We start from the raw sequence: 22951 nt of genomic DNA, 5'->3' as shown, positions 1-22951 counted from the left end.
AAGACTGCAGAGCCTTTGCAATGAAGCCATGATATTATAGCAGTGACAAGGACAAAAATTCTAAGATGCCAATAAATTTTCATTTTATTTTCATTCAGTTTATGGTCACAGACTTGCAGCTTTAACCAACCTCCCGCCATGAAAATGGTTCCACATCATCATTTCATTTACGATGCTAAGGGCTCTATATGTTTCTCTTTGAAGGATCATGTGAGATGATCTGTAATTGCAACCAGCATTGAATTTGCAAATCTTTTGTTTCCCATCTCAACTCATTATTCACACTAGGATGAGTTTCTAGTATTTGATGCTTGTGTTATACTTATTTTTCACCATAACAAAACTGGGATCTGATCTTTCAGGTGCTGAGCACCTTCAACTCTCATTAACATCATAAGGAGTTGAGGTTGCATAACCCCTGATGGGATTGGGCCCGGGTTAGCCAAATGATAGGTGGATAACTATCTAACTACTGTACCCCATGCAAACACACGTGCAAACTGTTTTTTAGCAGCATCTACTGCTGATGTGATGATTAAGCGTTTTTCATCATCTACATGTAATTTTAACAAAAAATTAACACCTGCATATTTGCAGTAGCTAGTTGTAAGGATTTGAAGTGTGCATATGTAATGGTTCTGGCATGAACAATAGGGACACAATTCCTTTCTCCAATCTGCAGTGCACCCAGTCACAGTGATGATTCCCACTGTGTCTTCTGCATGGGCTGACAATGTGGAATTCCCATTGTCAATGCATGTGACACTTGCAGAAGATTCAGTAAAGATTAGCAAAGTAGTTATGATTTGACACAGCACATGGGCGAGAATTTCACCCTATGGACTAGTTATAGTGCACATTTCTTTCAAAAATGGGTGCCTAAAGTTAGGCCCCTAACTCAGGCATCTAAACAAGTATTGACCAGTGTTCTTTAAATACACAAACTACAGTTTATGTGACAGGCTACCAGAGCAAAAAGGAAGCTGTAAAGTCTACGCTGACAGTGTTCCCTTTTTGCATCTAAAGACCAAGAAGGGCTGCAGTACTTATTCATAAAAATCAACACCAACTTAAACCAGGATTGAATTTGGCTTAGTGTCAACCAGGGCCGGCTCCAGTGTTTTTGCCACCCCAAGCGGCGGGGGGGAAAAAAAAAAAAAAGCCGCGATCGGCGGCAGGTCCTTCCCTCCGAGAGGGACTGAGGGACCCACCGCCGAATTGCCGCCGAAGACCCGGATGTGCCGCCCCTTTCTGTTGGCCGCCCAAAGCACCTGCTTGCTGCGCTGGTGCCTGGAGCCGGCCCTGGTGTCAACAGAGCGACACAAAACATTTTTCAGACACAATATTCTGGAGAGGGAAAGATGATGATTTGAAAATGGGAGAAAATTATTGGGTTCTTTTGCCAGAGCATTTTTTGTGTGTGTATATTTTTGCTTTTCTTCCTCCCTTTCGCAAAGGCCTCATCCTGTAAAAAGTGATGAAAATTTAAACCCAGCTTCAGTGGCCTTTAGACAAATCTCAGTTATCCTCTTTGGATCCCATTTATTTATCCTCCTTGGTGGGCTTTTGAGGGCCCCAGAAGCTCCTTAGCCCAACACAGCATAGGACTTTAGATCTAAACACTGAGCTCTTCAGTTGAAAAGCCTTATAAAAGTTTTGTCTTGAGGTGTTACCTTCAGAAACAGGTGACTAAAATTAATCTTCCTGCATAAATTTGGATTTATTGCCAATTTCCTTGCCTTGGTTTTATGGAATCCTCCAAGATTCCCTTCAGTATTTAGTTAACATCTCTAAGAAATCCCCATCTGCTGGGCTTTTTCAGTATGAGTGTAGTGTGCCTTATAAAATAAAATAAATAAGCCTCAATATGAAACAAAAATCAACATGTCTTCAAGCTAGGGATGTATACAGGCAAAATGGCAATTATATTTTGCTTTGTTAAACTTATTTTTAATTTGCCTTCCGGTAACTCCCATGCTTTAGATAAAACCACACTAATGGGATGGGATTATTGGTCATGCCTTCTAAAGCAAGCCATCTAATGTTACATGATGGTATCAATATTAAGCAAAAGAACATTACCATAGCTTGAGCATTTTTATTGTTGGATGGGTGATCTGGTTATCTCTGGACCATGCAGGAGGGGCAATTGCAGCTGTAAATCACAAAGACAACTCCTAGGGTGTCCGGTTTTCCTGGGAGGAACATTTCTAATTTCCAATTGTATTTAATCTTGAAAGATTATGTATGAAATTATTTTTCCTCCATGTTGGGGGAAAAAAGGAGACTTGCGTGTTGTTTGAGCCCTGTAGGTTATTTATTGCTATTGTAAATAGCCCTTGCCTCTCACGCTCATAATGGCTCTTGTTCTTTTACCATCCTGGAAAGCAGTAGCAATTGTTTTTCTGTGTGTCTGTGTGCCAATAGGGAAATTTGACTCCTGAGTTGTGTAAGGTACGTCCTTCTGCTTGTTGATGCCCCCGCCCTCTGAGGAATGTTGGAAATTCATGTGAGTGCTCAAGTTATACGGCGCATTATTCATGTTTAAACATGCTTAGCCACAGGTGTGTCCCACCAGGGTGGCACTTGCCTACACAGAACTTCTTTTGACTATTTTTGCACTAATTCTGACCACCTTACTCATGCATATATTTGAAGTAATTGATGCTATTTGCCTGAGTAAAGTGAGAAAGATTTGACCCTTTATTGGCATGCCTTCATTTGTAGCTCCACCTACTCTTGTAAGTGATTTAATTAAATACACATTGGTGAATGTGTGTGTGTGTGTGTGTGTGTGTGTGTATTAACCTCTTTGAAGATTCTTCTTCACTCACTGGCATTTCTTGGCAGCAGCTAGCAAACAGTTTTGTGTGCTCTAAATACTGTTTTTGAGCCTTGAACCGGAGGCTGAGCCAAAGTTCACTGAAATCAGCCCATTGACTTCAACAGGCTTTGGATCAAAAAGTGGTCAGTGCTTGGCAGATCCAGTCCAAATTGTCCAAATTTGCTGACTTTTTTTTTTTAGTGAGAGACAAATTAAAGTCACAAAGGATTAAAAAGCATAAGAAAAAAATACAGAGGGAAAAGAGCCCTGCACATATTTATAGATTCATCGATTATGAGGCCAAAAGGAACCATTAAATTGTCTAGTCTGACCGCCTATATATTCCAGGCCATTAAATTTCATCCGGTTACTCCTGTATTGAGCCTTCTAGAAAGGCCTCTAAGTCTTTAGCTGAAGACATCAAGAGATGGAGAATCTACCACTTACCTGGATAGTTTGTTCCAGAAGTTAGTCGCTCTCACTGTTAATTTTTTTTTTGCCTGATTTCTAATATGAATTTATCTGTCTTCAGCTTCCAGCCATGATGTAGAAGAAATTCAATAAATGTACTAAAACATCGAAACATAGAAGAACTGTGTAATCAAAGAATCCAGAAACATAGACAGACAAAAAGCAATGCCTACTGAAATTTTAAAGCATTCCATAGCAGAGCTTAAAACAAAAACAATAGCAGGCTGTCATTTTTCTTCTGTTTAGTGAGCCAAACTCTGCTTTGTGTTAGCCCTATGCAATCCTGTTGATTTCAATGGGGTTGTAGTGTTATAACTGATGTTAGAATTTGGCCTACAGAGTTTAGTTCAGAAGATTTCACACTTTCTACTACAGTGTTCATTTTCTCTCTGAAGACAAGAAAAACCCTTTGTAACAATGGTTAGGTATAGAGGTGACTAGAAATGGATACTGCACGTCTTTGCTGATTCTCACAATCATTCACATGTAGCTGCTGCTTAATGAAGTATAACTCACCTGTTGGAGTCTACTTTTTCTAAAGATGCTGTAATAAAGATGGCCTGATAAATTGAAGCATGCAATCAACCTCGCAAAATTCTACTCTAATAAAATATCACTAAGGTTTTTTTCTATGTTTATTTTGTGTTTTCATCATCATGGGAAAGGGTGGATGAGTGCATTGGGTGTCTGGTAAATTATAATGAAAAAATTACAAAGTTATTTTCTAATTCTACCAGGGGACCTTGCAAATATGGGTATCCTCAGAAACTGCGTCTTTCCAAAAAGATTAAATCTATGAGCTTCTAAGCCATATCAGCCACTCAGTTTTAGTCTGTCCAGCACTCCACTGGGAAAAATGCATAGCTGATAGGTCTGTGATTGGTACATTTTTGCTGTTTAGTCATTTTATCATTTTTCCAGTTTGTCAGTCAAATAAAATAGCCTGTTAATTAGGCTCTAGCCTTATAGGCTTTAATTGAAGTGAAAGATCTTGAAGAGATACAAGCACTGGGAAAGGCTAGACAGCTGGGAAGAGTGTCGTAGAATTATTCTGAGTATATGATTCATTAGTTCTTGATTTGCTTAGCATGACCTGCTGAGCTGCATATAAATATACAAGGAAAATTAGAGCTGCTGAAAAAGTCATCAAAAAAGCAAATGATCAGGAAGTCCAAGGCAGAAAAAAAAAAGAGGACTGAAATAACTAGGTTACCTGGAAAAAGATTGGTAATCCAAAGAAACAAGAAGACTGAAAGCACTGATAAAGAAGGGTCGTTGCAATTCCTTGCGTTTTCTTCATGTGGGGAAAAAGGGAAAGGAAGGGGAATAGACCCTCACTTAGAACATACAAATCCCCGGTTATAAACCTTTGAAGGACTGTAGTGTAAGAGAGAGAAAAGACCCAGAAGTCATCTACTCCATCCTCTGGCTGTTTAGGATTGCTTCGTACAATATATTTTCCAGTGTTGTGTCTGTACTAGCTTTAAATAATTCAGGTGATGGAGCTTCCACCCTTTCCTGTCTAGACTCTTTTACTGTCTTGATCTCACCGCAAGGGAAGCCTTTTTCTTAGTTTTCTAAATTCCCCTTTTCTTAATTTCAGTCCATCACTCCTATTTATATCCTCCATGGGGCACTCTAAATGATGCCTTTCATACAACGTATGTCCCACTTCCTCAACAATTCATATTAATTGACTTCAGGATAATGGGCTTGATCCTGGGAAATGCTGAGCACCCTCTACTCCTATAATTGTCGAGAGAAATGGAGGGTGCTCAGCATCTCTCAGGATCAATTATAGTTGACATCCAGGAAATAAAATGAATAGTTTTTTTTCTTTCAAACTCTAGCCAACTAAGCCCAAGACAGTAAAAATGTAATGAAGCCATTGGCAGTGAGAGTACTTTGGCCAACTTTAGCTTATAGGCTTTGTGATAAGGGGATTTATGTGCATTGCTCTGCTGACAGACCCAATATCATACAGTTGAACACCTGTAAAGAACTGCCAGAAGCCTGCAATTCCATCCAGGCGTTTGAATCACTATGCACCTAGAAAGCTGCACTAGCAGTTCAGACAGCCTAGCTTATGTGAGCTGAAGCAATAGCAGGGAAAAATTATTACAATGCAACCAAGTAATTGAATAAATACTTTAAAACCCCCCAGGAATTTACAATCCAATCAGTGAAACACACACAGACGCCCATGACTCAAACCAAACGCTTCTCTTGACGTTGGAAATGTTTGGCTCAGGACCCCACTCCACAGGCTCCATGCTTTCCCATTATTGCCCCTCCTCACCTGAAATGGTAGGAGGTCTGGGGGGGAAGAGGCAGAGTACCAGCTTGCTATTTTCCCAGGAGCTCTTGTGCCAGTGCTGTCTGCTTCCTCATCAGCAGCCAGTTTCTTTGGGGAATGGTTTATTAGTTTTGCTCCTTCCAAGCTACTTACTATTTATCTAGCTCCTACCTTTGGGCTATGGCTCCCTTTCCTGTATTATTTGAGCACTTCACAGTCTTTACTGTATCTCTCCTCACAATATCCCGGTGAGGTAGGGAAGTACTATTCCCATTTTACAAATGGGAAACTGAAGCACAAAGCAATTATTATATAGTTCTGTTTTGACTTTTTAAAATGTAAAGGGCATGTAGGAGTTTATATCCCAGAGCTCCCTGTGAAATCCCACAGCACCAAGAGCCTTACTCTCACCACCACCGGTGCAGTTGGGCTCCAGCCCAAGCAGGAACACCTATATTGCTATTTTTAGCCCTGCAGCTCAAGCCCCATGAACCCAAATCAGTTGATCTGGGCTCTCAGACTTGCTGCTGTGAGGTTTTTGTTTTGTGTAGATGTACACTTAGTGACTCAGATTGAGATGCTATGAAAGATCAGGCAGAAAATTCCCTTTCGTTCCATAAAACAAAAATGTTTCCCATACAGCGTGATCTAAGCTAAAAAAAGCTGTTAGTGTTAGGCCAAGAGAAGGTGTTCGCAGCTCCCACATGGAAACTGCACTTGAGATCACAGGATGTAAAGGAGGATATTTAAAGTGGAAAACTAGGAGACAGAGATATTCAGGAGACAGTGAAACAAAGAAAACACGATTTGAATGATCTTTAATATCTCATTTCCTAAATAGTTTCAGAGGCATATATACAACTACTTGGCATTTTGATCACTCTGTATATAAGACAGTGGATGATATAATACTTTGGCAGGCTCGGATGTGTTCATTTGTGAGCATGATACCAGCTTATTTCCCAAAATGAAAACCTCTTTCTTGAGACAGATTGTCACAACTGTGGTCAAACTGAATGACGTTTTTTCAGATAGAGATAGGAAAAGCTAAATATGTTGCCATAATATACTTATACATATTAGACTTATGTAAGGTATTTGCCTTTGTACCACCCAGCATTCAATTCTATACAAAATCAATGTAGCACATATTAAATAAATTAAAAGCTGGTTAAGTGATAGATCTCAAAAAGGTTATTGAAAATGGGGAACCATCAACAACTGGAGTCATTTTCCATGTTATCTAATATCTCTAACACTGATCTGGAAGAAAATGTAAAATCATTGTTGGTAAAATTTGCAGAGAACACAAAAATTGGTGGAGTGGTAAATAATGACAAGTCAGTTCCACAGAGTGATCTATATCTCTTGTCAAGTGAGGCTAATTAACCATTGGAACCCCTTTGCTGTCACTTCAAGTCTTTAAGTAAGACTGGACATCTTTCTAAAATATATTCTGTAGCTCAACCAGAAGTTATAGGCTTGATACAGGAATCATTTGGTGACGTTCTATGGCCCGTGTTATATAGGATGTAAGCTTAGATGAGCATAATCATCCATTGGGGTTGTAAAAATCTATGACTCCCTGGCATTGTTATGACATTGTCATGTTATAAAGTTTTTACAGTTGTGTTTTTGGGTAAGTAATCCTAATAAAGTCCTATATTAGCAGGATTGCTGTAAACAAGCCACAAGAAGTAATTCTTCCACTCTACTCAGCACTGAAAAGGCCCCAACAGGCATACTATGTCCAGTTCTGGGCACCACATTTCAGGAAGGATGTGGACAAATTGGAGAAAGTCCAGAGGAGAGCGACAAAAATGATTAAAGGTCTAGAAAACATGACCTGTGAGGAGAGTGAAAAAATTGGTTTTGTTTAGTCTGGAGAAGAGTGAGGGGGGACATGATAATAGTCTTCAAGTATGTGAAAAGTTGTTATAAAAAGGAGAGTGATAAATTGTTTTCTTTAATTACTGAGGACAGGACAAGAAGCAATGGGGTTAAATTGCAGTGAGTGAGATTTAAGACATTAGGAAACACTTCCTAACTCTCAGGGTAGTTAAGTACTGGAACAAATCTGGAAAACCCCAGGGATTTTCTTTAGGGAACAAGTAGGGTCATGGTTTTTATGGCCAGAAGGAACCACTAATGCTCATCTATTTTGATCTTCTACGTAACACAGGGCAAAAAAACCTCTCCCAGTAATTTCTGAATCAAGCCCATAACTTCTGTTTGAACTATAGCACATTGTTTAGAAATATGTCCAGTCTTGATTTAAAGACGGCAAGAGATGGAGAATTCACTGGATTCCTAGGTAAGCTGTTCCAATAATTAATTGCTTTCACTGTTAAAAATCTGCATCTTATTTCTAGTCTGACTTTATCTAGCTCAGGGGTGGGCAACCTTTCAGAAGTGGTGTGCTGAGTCTTCATTTATTCACTCTAATTTAAGGTTTCGCATGCCAGTAATACATTTTAATGTTTTTAGAAGGTCTCTTTCTATAAGTCTATAATATATAACTAAACTATTGTTATATGTAAAGGAAATAAGGTTTTTAAAATGTTTAAGAAGCTTCATTTAAAATTAAATTAAAATGCAGAGCGGACCGGTGGCCAGGACCCAGGCAGCGTGAGTGCCACTGAAAATCAGCTCGTGTGCCGCTTCAACTTCCAACCTTTGGATTTTGTTCTGCCTTTTTTGTGCTGCACAAAGGAGCGGTCTACTATTGGCAGTCACCAATGAGAATCCAGTATCCATGGGGCCCACTGCTGGTTGATCTTGAGAGAACTTTTTCCCCAATGACCCCGCTCTGCTACAACCTATATGCAAAGAAATAGCTCTGTGCTTCTCTGATTTTTCTTTCCATTGGCTTCCTGCTTATTGTGCCAGAAAGAAAAGCATTCTGACAGTCTATTAGGACTTTATATGAGGTAAAGGAGCAGAGGTTTGTGACAGCACATAATTGGAGACAAGATGTTAAAAATGATCCAATTATATTTTCAGTTTAATGTTCAGGGAACTGAAAACTGGTTTAAATGAAGTGATGAATCAAATCACAAATAATAAATATCCCAAAACATCAGAGAGGCCAGGACGCATTAAGGATTTTTGGATCATATTCTGCTTAGGAGAAGATTAAAAAATGCCCAACTCTCGATTATAAATTTTCCAATTACCCTGCAGTTTGTCTAATATTTGACCTGCAAGTTGGGTCTATCATGCATATTTCAGTCTTAACAAATGAGCACTGTTATGTTTGTATATTATTGTATGAAAGGAATCATTTAAATTCAATCATAACATTTACAATATCTGTCACATCCACAGAAAATATGGGTTACTTTAGCTATGCTGTGTATGTGAGAAACAAGTGATGCACAGATGGCAAAATCCACACCCACCCACGATTAAGGGCACATCTCTGAGTATAGAAGAGTGACACCTTATAATGAGCTAATACACTGGCTGAATGATCACCTGGAAAAGTATCAAATTTATGAAGATTTTCTACAAAACAGAATAGCTAAAAAGAGACATCTAGGATTCCGCAGTTCTTGCCTAGTTCTTAATTGCCATGAATGGGGCTTTGACTTAAGATCTAATGACCCACAACTGCAAACAGTAGCACTGAGATCTCTATCAAGCATTCTTAAAACTACAATACCCACCTGGTGAAGTGAAGAAACAGATTGACAGAGCCAGAAGTGTACCCAGAAGTCACCTACTACAAGACAGGCCCGACAAAGAAAGTAACAGAACGCCACTAGCTGTCACCTACAGCCCCCAACTAAAACCTCTCCAACGCATCATCAAGGATCTACAGCCTATCCTGAAGGACGATCCCTAACTCTCACAGACCTTGGGGAACAGGCCAGTCCTCGCTTACAGACAGCCCCCCAACCTGAAGCAAATACTCACCAGCAACTACACACCACACAACAAAAACACCAGCCCAGGAACCAAACCCTGCAACAAACCCCAGTTCCAACTCTGTCCATACATCTATTCAAGGGACACCATCATAGGACCTAACCACATCAGCCACACCATCCGGGGCTCGTTCACTTGCACATCTACCAATGAGATAAATGCCATCATGTGCCAGCAATACCCCTCTGCCATGTACATTGGCCAAACCGGACAGTCTCTATGCAAAAGAATAAATGGACACAAATCTGACATCAGGAATCATAACATTCAAAAAACAGTAGGAGAACACTTCAGTCTCCCTGGTCACTCAATAACAGACCAAAAAGTGGCAATTCTTCAACAAAAAAACCTTCAAAAACAGACTCCAATGTGAAACTGCAGAACTGGAATTAATTTGCAAATTGGACACCATCAGATTAGGCCTGAATAAAGACTGGGAGTGGTTGGGTCATTACAAAACCTAAGCCCAATACTAATTTCCCCCTACTGTTACTCACACCTTCTTGTCAACTGCCTGAAATGGGCCACTCTCATTACCACTTCAAAAGTTATTTTTCCTCCCTTGGTATCCTGCTGTCAATTGAATTGTCTCGTTAGACTGACCTCACACTTGGTAAGGCAACTCTCATCTTTTCATGAATTTATACCTGCTCCTGTATTTGCCACTCCATGCATCTGATGTAGTGGGTTCTAGCCAATGAAAGCTTATGCCCAGATAAATTTGTTGGTCTCTAAGGTGCCACAAGGACTCTTCGTTGTTTTTACTGATACAGACTAACACACCTACCACTCTGAAACCTGAGACCAGTTTATGTTAATGGACTTCTCATGGTGGTATGCCTTGGTAATGCGGACCAATTTATATGCAAGGATTGAAGAACCGGAGCCCACAAATACAAAATCAGAAGTTCTACCTACACACTCTTCATTATACCCTCTTTTTCGTTTCTTGACAAATGTCATAGTTAGCTTAAAAACAGGATATTTCCCAGCATAGTTGGACTAGAGACCCATCTTATTCAATTGGGGAGCTTTATATCTATATTGAGCACCTATTATTAACACTAGTGAGGTGCAACATATTGAGCTTTACAATCACCAAGCTTTGATTCACAGAAGATATATTATAAATCATTAGCGATTTAACAATTTAGATATAACTTTTTCCTTTCTCTTAAGCCTGGACAGTTGGACTCAAGCTTAAGAAATATAAAATTTTTAAAACTTATTTACAATTTCTATCTTTTCTGTAAAATATGTGGCATAAAAATACCTGATGGTGCACAATGGTATACACAAGTTTTATTGGCACTTCTTTGGATCACCTGTTTTATCACTCATGCATTAATCTATTACCTCCTACTCATGTCAATAAAAACCTGTAAAGCCATCATGTAATTACTCTCTCTCTATATATATATATACATATATACATACACACACACCCCTGTACATACAGCTACAAAATCCAAACACACATTAAATATTTTATGTATCCTAAGACTCTATTTTTAAAAAAGTGAAGCATTAGAAATCTTGTAGACTTGTCTAGGAATTTACTGGGGACTGATACAAAGCCCACTGAAGTCTTTCCTTTGAGTTCACCAGGGTTTGGATCAGGATCTGCTGTGTTTGTTTTATTGTTATTTCTTTGCTCTCTTTTATTTATATATCTCTCTATATATAGATATATATATATAGCTTTGATAACCTTCAGTGAAAAAGCATCTTACAAAAAGTCTGATGAGGCTCTTATTCAATTTCCAGACTCTGAAAGGAACCCCTTGTTACCCCTTTCAGCTGCAGTAAGGTTAGGCACAATGAGCAGATGTTCATATGCCTCGCAGCTGATTGCAAGGCAGTCTAGCCATAGATAGAACAATACAGAGCACAAATCTGGCATGAGCAAATACGGTACAGATTTTTTCAAAATTTAGTAAGTTATAGAAATGTTTCTCTGCTTTTATCAGTGGATAGTAAATAGCTGAAAAGTCTAATAATTTATGGTCCCTGATGGCTCTATTTCATCTCCATTTTCATGAGGAATTTAGAAACACAGAGCCAATAAAAAAATCAAGTACATACAGCCTATATCATTTCCAACATGGCCAATCTCTAACTTGGATTCCCCAGATATCAATACCATTCCCCCCTCCACTTTCTAAAGGATGCTGTAACAGCATTTTGTCAGCACCATAGATTATACTGACTCCATTTTATAGTATGAGTTAGGTGCTCTGTTTTATATCAAGGAAGGTATATTTTTTAAAAATACACTCTTCAGCTCTATGTTTTCAATATTAATTCTAAAATTACTTGAGTGGGTCCATGTTGATTCATGACTGATTTTTCAGTGAGTGGTGGTGATGATTGGAAGCACTGCCGATCCAGACGCTGACAGTTGGAGCTAGACTCTGGAACGTATACAGTGAACAGTAAGCCCACATATTTCCTGTGCACATTAAAATGACATTATTCCCTAATCACACTTCCCTGTGCAGGTGCAAAAATTCTGAACAGCTGTGATTCTGCGTAGGTTGGTTTTCAAACCATCATTGGTAACTAAATCCAATAATGTAATATAAATCACAGACATAACCAAGCAGTGTATTTGTATAATTAAATAGACAAAAACATGTTAAGGACATAAAGGTTAAGTGACACAACTAGAAAAAAGCAGGGAAACTCAGAGTCAGGCAAACATTTCATCTTCTGCACACACACTGCCATAATGTGTAACATTACACAGTAATTTAGTCTTTAGTAGAGTAGCTGGGCTTAAAAGACTGACTCCACAGCCTTCACAGTTGCAAGAGCCATACTAAGAGAGCATAGCTAGCAATAGATCATCTCTGCATAGAGACAATGTGCAGTATTACAGAACTACTAGCCAAGAGTGAATAGTAATTAACAGCTGCATCATGTTTTCATGTCTATTTTAAAAAATATTTGGCAAAATCACATGCGGCTTCTATAACCAATTTACAAAAGCCTGATATAAGTTCTTTAAAGCAGGGACTACATACCTTACTATCTTTTCTGAAGCTTCTAGGCACTATTGTAATATTAATATTAAATAATAACCGCAGGACTGATTCATTGTCTTTTAAACTGGCTGGCTGCCTCTCACATAATTCATTTTTAGTTTCACTGTGTGTGTTACACCTGCCGATATACAATACCCATCTATAAGCACCTTCACATTTGATGCCACACATATGCGCCTTGAATTCACTGGTCTGTTGCTGGGTACAATGATTCATCCTATTAGCAGCACCTAGGCAACGGCAATAGTTCAGATGGACACAGTGCCCAGCAATGGGGCAGCCGATGCAAATTTAGGGCCCAATTCTTTGAGATTTTGAGCATTCTCAACTTCCATTGCCTTCACTGGAAGCTGAAGATGCTGAACACCTTGCAAATGATAATTCAGCTTCTTGCACAATTGAGTCTTTATGGACATAAGGGCTAAAAAAGAGTCTGTGAAGAGCTGCAATGTATCATCCAGTAGGAATGATAAGAGAGAAGAGGAAAAGCACATGTGGATGGGAAAGTGTTTGAGCTGGGGCTAGATATTATTCCAGCTCCATGTGGGTAATTGAAAGCCAGCCAGGATGTATACTAACACTTCAGATCAGTTGCCTCAGTTTTGCAGGCTTAGTTGCAGCTGATATAGAGACAACATTGGACCAAATACCTTGCTGGCTTTACTCCAATGATATCTTTGGAGTTGTTCCAGCAGAGAATTTGGCCCACTATCACCAGAGTTATTTTAACCTGACACACTTCCCACTGCCAGAATATTCGAGGTTCAGATTGCTTCTCCTGCAGAAAGGGTAGCCATGGAAAACAAATGAGAAAAATGGAGAAAGATACAGAATTGTACCCTCTTTTAAAGGGTTATCAGAGAGCTAAAATCTGACATCTTACCTTTTTGCACTCCTTCAACATAAAAATGATCTGGTCAGCTTTGCTGAAAAAAAAGCCCACATTTTTCTTGGGCAAAGACCTCAGATTCCCTGCTTTGGCTTGGAGCACATTTTTATTGCTCATTTTCAGTTCCTGGCAAAGTAATAGTTTTAACACAATATCCTTAATGCCAGCAATGCAAACAGCACCCCAAGGATCATAACGGTTCTCTTTCTTTGGGCTGTTATGAACCTTTACTACTGAAAGATCTTCTTGATGTGACCGGGAAAGGTAGCGAGGCTGTGCTGCATGAGCAAAAGCAAGAAAAATGTTTTAGAAATACAATTTTTTCCTCTGGAAAGTACATAATGTGAACATCCTTATAACAGACACAATTAAAAATAAGTAAGAATACATCAGTCTGATGAAAGTTAAAAAAATAAAATAAAATGAGCACTTGTGGAATTAAGACTATTATCTGTTGTTTGTATTACAGCAGCCATTGGGGAGGCCCCAAACTGGGAACTGGACTCCATTGTGACAGGAACCATGCAAACATGTCAGATAAAGTCTCTATCCCGAGGGGCTTGCAATATAAGAAGAATACTGTCTGAAACATTAGTGGTTCATAATTACTTGGAGTCAAATTCTGCTTGTCATATCCACTCGAGCAGTGCTATTAAAGTTAATAGATCTGCTCACTTGAGTAAGGCAAGCAAGTTTTGGCTCTCGTAGGACAGGAAAATTAGGGGTAAATTACACCAGAACTCCAAGTGTGCCCAGTACTGAGCAGAAGCAGACTTACCATCTACAGTACCAGTCAATATGTAATGATCATATTGATCAGATATCGTCAAGGTTATGCATCCAGTGTGGCTATTTCTTCACAACTGCTTTCTTATATATGATGAATGTGCAGCTTTTATGGTTTTGTGTGTGTGAAATAAAGAAAATGTTGAGCATTATTTACTATCAGGAGTAATTTCAATGAGATTTAGCCTCGTAATAAGCACAACAAATTGCATTTCTGGGATTAAGCTCTACAAACCTGGCTAGGATATGTCTTTAAGGCTGTGAATTACCTTAATGCTAAGGATACAATACAAATATCTGAAACTGGTAGAGAACAGAACAAATCCCTATGAACATTTTAGTTATTGTGTTTTGTATGAACTACATTTCTGTTTATACAATAGCAGTAACTCTTACATATACACAGTAGATTTTAAATGTAGAAAAAAATTGTGTACTTCTGACAGATTTTAAATTTACATTTTAGGCACTTTGTATGTTAACTAAGCCAGAGAGTAATTTGACTGATATTGACAGTCTTGTTTTATTCCTCATGGTGTCATCACAGTTCAGTGACTATTCTAATGAACCTAAAGAATGCTGATAAAATTGATTCCAGTATATGAAAGACATCTTACTAAGTACATGAGGAGAAAAAAAAAAAACCAAAACAGTATCCATGAATTGGCGAGTTTAAGCTAAAACATTTATACAGATTGCATTCATATGCATCGCTACATTTTTTCTGAAACCTTAATTGTGTTGCACCACCTCTGCTGCTATCAAAGCAAATTGTGTTGTGAATAGTAATTACCAAGGGCTTCATTATATACCCTGTTAGGCACTGTGTTAGTGCATTCCATTTGCCAAAAAGCCAGTGGGATGATAGTTAGGCAGGGAAAAGTCTTGCAATGGGTGTTTCACAGCAGTCAGACTATATCAGATAAATTGTGCTCTCAGTTACACTGGAGTAGTTACTCCAAATTTACCCTGGTGTAATTTAGCAGGATTTGCCTGTTTCCTTGTGGGGGTACACCTCTACCTCGATATAACGCTGTCCTCGGGAGCCAAAAAATCTTACCGCGTTATAGGTGAAACCGCGTTATATCAAACTTGCTTTGATCCACCACAGTGCGCAGCCCCCCCCCCCCCGGAGCGCTGCTTTACCGCGTTATATCCAAATTCGTGTTATTTCGGGTCGCGTTATATCGGGGTAGAGGTGTATGTACAAGTATTATTTACAAAATATTGTGTGGCAAATAATTGCAGGTCTCACTGAACACTATTTATGTAAGTGAGTAATCCCATTGGCTCTAGTGAGACTACTCATTTGAGTAAATGATAAATAATATAACAAGGTACTTTAGAAGGGAAAATTGCTATATTAGCTTGAAAATTAATGACCCCAGAGATCTGGGCTAGTTAGATCTTTTATTCCATTACTGAAATAATTCATGATTTTATTCTTCCCATTATCTAGGAAGATCTGAATGATATAGTTAAATGCAAGATACGTCCCTGAATCACATGACTGCTTTGCCACATGAGTTAAGAAGCAACCACCTTGAATATTTGGATTTCTGTTTTCTTAGGAAATTAACCAATTGGATTAGGAAGAAGAAAATGCCATAATTGTTAAATTTCTCAGACCTGTTCTAGAATGGACAAGCTCTGTGGGTATTGCCTGTGAATCTCAGTGGCATTCAAAGCTGCCTATTGATAAATTGTCAGTTTGTATGGAATGTCAGATGATTGATGCAGGCAAAGGACACCATGTACCATTTAGGGATTTGCTTTCTCTATTCTCTGTGTGTGTTCTGAGAGATTTATTAGCAAGACTAAGAAGTTCTCCTGGTAGAGTTAGGTAGAGGGAATGTGTTGTGGAAAATGAGGTGCTGGTACGATGTCATTTAATTTAGTGCCAGATTGCGGCTGAGCTTTTATGCAGGTGCGCGTGAGTGAGGTTACACATGAAGATTGTGCATAATTGCAATCCCTGCACTCAAGGGAGCTCCCCGGGGAGGCTGTGTAATTCTGCAGCACCCTCAACACAAGGCTGTGCCTTAAAGACACAATTTAGCTCGTGGGATTCAGTGTGTTACTTGGAAGGGAATAGGGGTTCTTGGAAACTCACAAGTAACATAAACCGTTTAGCAGCTTGCAGAGATCTAAATATTTACATTCTTGATGTCTGGAGGATGCAACATAATGCATCAACCCAAATGACAATATAATATTTATATCCTGACAAAATGATCCACTTGGTGCAATGATATCCTATGTTAGCAGCATCTGTATTTTCAGATGGAACTACTGCAACCAACATTTCTTGAAGAAATATCTGCCACAGCTAAAGATTTACCACAGAGGCATATGTCAATGGACAAACCAAGGAAGTCTTGGTGTTTTCACCATTTATCTGCAACATTGTGTTATATTTGAGATCTAGAGATAACTAATAGGTTTAGTTTCATGTCAGATGCCATTGCAATAGGAAGAAAAACTTCAACTAGGGCTGTCGATTAATCGCAGTTAACTCACGCGATTAACTCAAAAAAATTAACTGCGATTAAAAAAATTAATTGCATTGTTTAACAATAGAATGCCAATTGACATTTATTAAATATTTTGGATGTTTTTCTACATTTCCAAATATATTGATTTCTATTACAACACAGAATACAAAGTGTACAGTGCTCACTTCATATTATTTTTATTACAAATATTTGCACTGTAAATGATAAAAGAAATAGTATTTTTCAATTCACCTCATACAAGTACTGTAGTGCAATCTCTATCGTGAAAATGTAACTTACAAATGTAGATATTTTTTGTTACATAACTGCACTCAAAAACAAAACAATGTAAAACTTTAGAGCCTATAAGTCCACTCAGTCCTACTTCTTGTTCAGCCAATTGCTAAAACAAACAAGTTTGTTTACATTTACGGGAGATAATGCTGCCCGCTTCTTATTTACAATGTCACCTGAAAGTGAGAACAGGCGTTTGCATGCCACTTTTGTAGCCGGCGTTGCAAGGTATTTACGTGCCAGATATGCTAAACATTCGTATGCCCCTTCATGCTTCAGCCACTTTCCGGAGGACATGCTTCCATGTTGATGATGTTCGTTAAAAAAATAGTGCATTAATTAAATTTGTGACAGAACTCCTTGGGGGAGAATTGTATGTCCCCTGCTTTGTTTTACCTGCATTCTGCCATATATTTCATGTTATAGCAGTCTCGGATGATGACCCAGCACATGTTGTTTGATTTACGAACACGGTCACTGCAGATCTGACAAAATGCAAATAAGGTACCAATGTGAGATTTCTAAAAATAGCTACAGCACTCAACCTAAGGATTAAGACTCTGAGGTGCCGTCCAAAATCTGAGAGGGAAGAGGTCTGGAGCATACTTTCAGAAGTCTTAAAAGAGCAACACTCAGATGTGGAAACTACAGAACCCAAACCATCAAAAAAGAAAATCAACCTTCTGCTCTTGGCATCTGACTCAGATGATGAAAATGAACATGCATTGGTTCACTCTACTTTGGATCATTATCGAGCAGAACCCATCATCAGCATGGATGCATATCCTCTGAAATGGTGGTTGAAGCATGAAGGGACATATGAATCTTTAGCGCATCTGGCATGTAAAGATCTTGAGACACCAGTTACAACAGTGCCATGTGAACGCCTGTTCTCACTTTTAGGTGACATTGTAAACAAGAAGCAGGCAGCATTAGCTCCTGCAAATGTAACCAAACTTGTTTGTCTGAGCGATTGGCTGAAGTAGGACTGAGTGGACTTGTAGGGTCTAAAGTTTTACATTGTTTTATTTTTGAATGCAGTTATTGTTTTGTACATAATTCGACATTTGTAAGTTCAACTTTGATGATAAAGAGATTGCACTACAGTACTTACAGTAGGTGAATTGAAAATACTATTTCTTTTTTTTTTACAGTGCAAATATTTGTAATAAAAATTAATGTAAAGTGAGCACTGTACACTTTGTATTCTGTGTTGTAACTGAAATCAATACATTTGAAAATGTAGAAAACATCCAAAAATATTTAAATAAATGGTATTCTATTATTGTTTAACAGTTCGATTAGTCGTGATTAATTTTTTTAATCGCTTGACAGCCCTAACTTCAACCTCTCTTGAGCTGTAATTGGCAGAAAAGCTGACCATAAATTGGTGTTTCAGAGAGTAGTTCTTGGCTCGTCCTTTCTGAACTATATTATTTTGTAAACTGTTTTGTTTCCTAAAAGACTCCAACAAACTTGTCTTTCTGTCATTTTAGCAAACCAGCTTGGCAAACTATGAATGTGCATTTTCTTTTGAACTGTTTCTTTGTGTCCCTGCACTCTGTGTCCCCAATTTAGAACATATCCAAGCCTTTCAGAATAATACATTCTATAGGCCATAGAGACCACATGAGGATAACTCAGCTTCATGAGTTTTTCATTAGATCTTTGCTGTTACCTGACACAGCTGCAGTGATAAATTATCCTGGGCTCATAATGATTTGTTGACTGCTCAGTGAGATGCTCATATATTAACTTTCACACAAGGGGCTGCAGAATAAACACAGCATATTCTCTCTACTTAGGTTGTGTCAATGTGATAGCACCTTTATTTTTGGGTAAAAGGAAGCTAAGAGTTTAAATTTTAACATACCAAATAAGAAATACGATTTACTACCATACTTCACAAGAAATGCAATTTTGTTTGTTTTTTCCACCATTTAATATGGTGCATTTAGATTTTAATTTCCTTTCGAGAGACTTAAAAATAAGGGGAAAGAGAAATATTTAGTATTCCAGCCTTTCTGAACAAACATACGACTTGATCCAGTTATTATAGAGCAATATTGTAACTTTGCCAGCCTAAATCAAATAGTATGACTTTGAAACAAATTAAGGACACCAAATAAAACCTTCCAAAATCAGGAGTTAAGGATGAAATTCCATCCTTGATATATTCCATTATATTCTGGTGTTCTAACTCCTGCGTATGGTAATGAGCATCACTTCTTGTTTGTAGACAACTGCAATACTTAAGGATAATGTGGCACATTAAAAACAGAATTCCCAGACTTACTTTGAATTTCCAGACTTTTATCTGGCTAAGTAGGACTTCTAGGGTCCAGTTATCAGACTTGACCTCTTAAAATGCAGCTATGTTTGTGCAACATCTATGAAAGGACTGGTCCTCTGTTGATATCAATAGGAATTCTGCTCAAGAAAAAATGTGCAGGATCAGTTCCTAAACTGGAAATTGTAAACATAAGTGCCCATTTGTGGGGCCAGTTACATATTTCACACAGTGTAACATGCACATACACATGGATTGTCCCATATTTTAATGGATACAGTTTACAATAGTCACCCTGCTTTTTTTGGCCTTAAATGTATTTTTAAACTTAATTTGCTGTGTGGAAATTTCCTTTATGTATTTGTTTAAAAGAAAAAAATAAAACCATACTTCATTGACTTTTAATCTAAATACTTAAAGGATTTGCAAAATGCATCTTATTGATTCTAATGACCCTAATGGTTTCCTTGGACTTCGATGAATCTCACTCGTCAATATATGGTAAAGGACTTTTTACAAGAAAGAAGATGCTTTTCAATCACTATTGACATCTGATATATTATAAATATCATAATATGCCACTGTCATTGTTACACTCAAGTCATTTCCCACTGCAGAGCTGTTGGTTTGAGTAGTAGACAGGTAGAAGAATGTTAGTGCAATGTTTTTTGCTACTTTTAAAAAATGTCAATGTTCTAAAAATCCTTTTGTCAGACCTCAAGCTAAGCAGATTCATGTCTGGTTAATATTTGGATGGAAGATTTCTAAGGAAAAATGGGTGCTGCAAGAAGTAATGTTAGCAAATCAGTAAATTGAACTCTTTCCTCTGAGCGTCTACTGTTCAGAACTAATGCCTGAATGTGGTAGCAGGGCTATGCTGCTGGTAGTTTATTACAGAAGAGATAGAAAACTAAGGTCCTTAAAAATGCCATGACACTCTTGAGAAGAGTAGCAGCATTAATATCAGCAAGAAGGGTAGCAGCATTAATCCCAGGAACAGGGCAGAATTTCAGCATGGCTAATTCATTACTCTCAATTCTTCAACTCTCCTGGCAATTCAGTTGGATATAGTATGCTTGTTCACTGCACTTCCATCAAGTGGTGTACTGTGCTCCTTCCCCAGAGGTGACTACACGGATCAGTTGCTAGTCAAGTGGTTCCTATATATTACGGAGCATGGTTAAGCATTTAGCTCAATGCACATGAAGAAGGGGAGACGGCATGTACACAATTCAAAGATTCAAAAATCAGATGTAATACAGATAAAGCTACATCAGCCACACAGTGTGGTGGTGATCTTGAATGCTGTGACTTTCCAACATTTTTTTTAAATTTGAACTTTAATTCTGAGTTTCCTGCCTTTCAAATAGTTGAAAGGATTTTTTTTAAACCCAACGTTCTAAATGAGGTGATTCTCTGAAGTAACCAATAATTCTTCAGAACTTCTGCCCGCTCTTAACGTTGTTTTGTCTGGGGGATATGTACAGTACCTATGGATGGGATTCATTGGGCAATAGCACTATGCTATATACTCATTTCTATGAACATTCACATAGAGAGAAAGAGAGAGCACTACTATTTGCTGTGGGCCCAGTCCAATTCCCATTGTAGTCAGTGGAAAGACTCCCATAAAAAGTCTTCAGTAGGTTTTGAATCAAGCCTCATAACTGCAGTGATCCTCCTTTGTACATTTTGGCTATGTCTACACTGCACGCCTCTTGCGGCAGTATGTAGGGTATGGGTAATTACATGCTACAGTGAAACACAGGCTTTGTCCGCAGGGAGCTTCTGGAGCCTTTCCCCTCTGCCGGAGTCTTTCCCTGTGGCAAGGAAAGGCTCCAGCGGCTCCCTGCAGTGGGGAAAGGTTCACTGCCTGTCTTTCCCTGCTGTCTCCCTGGTGATGGAGTCTTTCCCAGCTGCTGGAGTCTTTCCCTGTGGTGGGGAAAGACTCCAGCAGTGGGGAGGCAGTGTGCCACTACACTGCTAAAAATATCAGTGTAGTTGCGAGAGGCATTATTTACGTGAGTAGAGAACCCTCTAGGGTACATACATCCAGAGAGTTCAGGAGTGTCTTTACTCACCTAAGCAGTGCATCACCATCTACATGCTAGTTGGGCTAGCCATATATGTACTCTGCACACCGCCAAAAAGAGAATGCCATGTACCCTTTGATATGTAATTCTGTGGACAACTTCCCATCTGGCTTGCAATTATTTAGTAATGTGAGCTGGCTCATCCAGACTTATAGAGAACCAATGAAATTGCATTTGCCTAGCACCTTAGTACTAACAGACTGCACTAGTATCTGGAAACATTTTATTTAGTTGCAAAGTAGTCAAGTAGTTGTTTGGTTAAGATTCCCAAGTCATGCACCACTTACCAGTGGTCACAGGTTTTCCAGGGAGCAAGACAAACAGCTCAAGGATAGATTACACTGTGTTTGCTTCTGCTGGTATAACCAATGGTACAAAGCATTGGGAGTTGTGCTTGCTGGGTTGGGGAGAGAGCACTTGCAGGGGTCAGAACAACCCCAAACTGGGCAACACTGGCCAAGAAAAAGATGCAGCTAATGTGGCCAAGGCGTGCACTGATTCCGTGAACCCGCTAGGCAGTCTCTGTCCTGTGGAGCCCTTGGTGTCAGTTAAAAGTGACTTCCCCAGAACTACTAAGGGAAGGCATGGTAGAAACAATATCTTCCCTTCCCTGAGGGAGAATCCCCTTGGGGTAGAGCAGTGCCTATTGATACAGGGAAGTGTAATTTACAGTCTAGACTAGCAGGGGCAAATTGATTCCAGCACATGCATTTATATTGGCTGGGGTTTAGCCAGTCAGGAATGACAATAAAAGTTTCCCCGTAACTTTTGTTTTAAATAAAAAGTCAGCAATGTGGTCCTGCATGAAATGAAGATGTGCCATCCTGACTCTGCCACTGACTCAGTGGGTGGCCTTAGGCAAGTTGCTCAATCTCTGTGGGCCAAATTTGCTCTCAATAAATGGCACCACTCTTTCTTTACACCTATGTGAGTAGAATTTGGGCCCAGGTCTCGGCTTCCCCATCCATAAAATGGGAATAATCCTACTACCTCCTGGATTTATTTAATGTGAGACACCCTATATCAATGCTAAATTATGAAATAAAATATCTAAAACACCACATGAAGTTGATATTGAAAATAAAAAATCTTTCCACCTCATACTGAGTGTAGAAGGCTCTGATTATATTCCCTTTCACTGATTCATTCCGATGAAGTGAAATTATCAATCTAGGAGAGTTAATCAACTATTGAACCAGGAACTTTTAGAAAACGTGTGATAAGATGTCTCACTGTCCCTCTGTTTTCTCCTTCGCAAGTTTTCACTCCCCTTCAAAAATGATCTACTTTGCCTTCATTATTGCATCTCCTCTAGAAAGCAGATTTGTCAGTGTAAAACCATGCAGGCTGATGATGACTTAGTACTCCAGATCTGCATAGAATCCATCCTACTTGCTTATTCCTCCACCTAGAGGTTACTGGCAGATCTCGGGTACTCTCCATCCAGCAAACACCTACTCCAGGACTAGTGTAGCAAAGTTGTGTCCTCCTTTCCAGTAAGCAAGTCCCTGTTACCCCATCAGCAAGAAGGATGCG

The 22951-nt window shown here is 38.8% G+C and overlaps 1 protein-coding gene across 1 annotated transcript in view; it reads left to right on the top strand.

The window, feature by feature from the left end:
* The window catches only part of TMEM163 (transmembrane protein 163), a 159776-nt gene that overhangs the window by 93512 nt on the left and 43313 nt on the right, over window positions 1-22951 (top strand). The gene's annotated exons all lie outside the window — the stretch shown is intronic.

The sequence above is a fragment of the Terrapene carolina genome, unplaced genomic scaffold, assembly GCF_002925995.2.
Source record: "Terrapene carolina triunguis isolate 2854851 unplaced genomic scaffold, T_m_triunguis-2.0 Scaffold62, whole genome shotgun sequence".
NCBI classification, from domain to species: Eukaryota; Metazoa; Chordata; order Testudines; family Emydidae; genus Terrapene; species Terrapene triunguis.
Note: the sequence above shows the minus strand (reverse complement) of the source record. Positions and strands in the feature narration are given on the sequence as shown.